We start from the raw sequence: 2,062 nt of genomic DNA, 5'->3' as shown, positions 1-2,062 counted from the left end.
CATTGCATTGTTAGTAAGATCGAAACCATAGAAACCATACAAAACGCATACGACTATTTCTGTTTTTCATTTCACGCACTGTTTTTTATTAGTTACCTAGCAACATGGTCACTGCATTGAAACTTCAGAGTTCCTTCAAAAATTTGAATTTTTAATTTCAATTTTTTGAATCAATGATTTAATATAAAAATAACTATTGTGGAAAACAGCAAAAAATAAAATAATACCACTAATTGGCGGCTGGTCAGGATAGACCTAACGTTCGAAATTTAGAAAAATATTTTTTTTATTTTAATACTGTTACTTTTCTAATGAAGTGCGAAATAAGTTGTGCCCCATAGCTATCTTTTTTATTTTTCACTACGACAATTACAAAGTGTTGATATTCACAACTTTTCGTGAGCACTTCGATAGAAATGAACAAGAACGCAGGAAAATTCCACACCGAATATTAATATTCTGTCTTGGCCCATGTTTACTTTTATCTACCGCAAAACAAAATGTTCGGATTTGTCAGGGGTATTCTGATTTAAAAAAAGAAGAACATTTGACGAATATTTTAAGTCTCAAACGTTTGGAAAATAATGCAACAACAATTCATAGACTACAAAAAAGCCTATGATTCAGTACCACATTCATGGTTAATTAAAATTCTTAAAATTTATAAAATTAATATTAAATTAAATCACCTTCTTTATATGGATGACATAAAACTTAACAATAACTGAAAATCAATCAATATGTCGTGGTCATTACGAAAATTTAGAATATATAACTAAAGAAGGAGAAATCATTAAAAATTTAAATAAAGGAGAATTTTATAAATATTTAGGTATTAATCAATCAAATCAAATTAAATCTATTCTTTTGGTGTTATAAAATGGTCCAAAACTAATTTAAAGAATATAAATATTCAAACTAGAGTTCTCTTTACAAAATTTTGTAAACATCACCCCAAATCTGCTGTTGAAAGATTTAATTTACCACGCGAAAATGGTGGTAGGGGTTTTTCAAATCTAGAAATTCTACAACACAATCAAATTGCTTCACTAAAAAATTATTTTCTCAATAGAGCTCGTGATATGACACTATAGCAAATATAAAACAAAAGTCTTTACATGGGAGATATTTTAAAGAGCTGAGGGTTTTATATTTGCAATACAAGATCTTGCACCGTTTTGGCTCACAGCGAATATAAAAAACGTCATGATATATTCGCAAAAATTATACACATGAATTTAGCAGTTAAATTCAATTTATTAAAGGATACACAACCACATTACATTTATAAACCAGAAAGTTGTTTAGAAAATGACAATTACAAATTATATTTTGATCGCACAGTTTTAACTGACATTCACATTCAGCATAACAGACCAGACATTATTATTTTAAATAAACAACAAAAGCAAGCATATCTTTTAGATATAGCTGTTCCAAATTCACACAATATAACACAGACATATAATACAAAAATTAATAAATATATTATTATAATTTCAGCAACAGGAATAGTACCGCAATCTCTTTTTAAAAATTTAAAAATTTTGGACTTAGAGAACACATAAAACACAAAAAAGTCAAAATGTGGAGGCGAGACGCCGGTAATTATGTTGATAAGCACTGCACTACTGCCGCCGGGTGGAGGTGGGATACGAAAAGAAGATGCTCTCACTGCTCTCACTCACAATAAGTTCGGAAAAACCGAATTTTATTATCGTATTTAATTGACGTCACAGTTACTTTGGCGAAACAGGAGCTCGCTTTTCGAAGGCATGATGAAAAAGACAGACGAATCAATTTGATATATAAAACCTAACAGGAACGGCTGGTCCATGAGGTCATTTGGGTAATGACCCCCTAAAAAATAAAGGTTTTACCCAACACCAGCCGCGACTGCAATGTACACAAGACTATGACTGCTACATATTATGTTATTTCAACCAAATCAGAAGTACAATAATTTTGAAAAGTAAGTGCAATGTATACTTCTAAATCTATCTAAATTTATTAATATGTAATTTTTTTCAAAACTATCGATCTTTCTTTGAAACATTTTCAA

Source organism: Tenebrio molitor, unplaced genomic scaffold (assembly GCF_963966145.1).
Source record: "Tenebrio molitor unplaced genomic scaffold, icTenMoli1.1 SCAFFOLD_716, whole genome shotgun sequence".
Taxonomy (NCBI): Eukaryota; Metazoa; Arthropoda; class Insecta; order Coleoptera; family Tenebrionidae; genus Tenebrio; species Tenebrio molitor.
Note: the sequence above shows the minus strand (reverse complement) of the source record.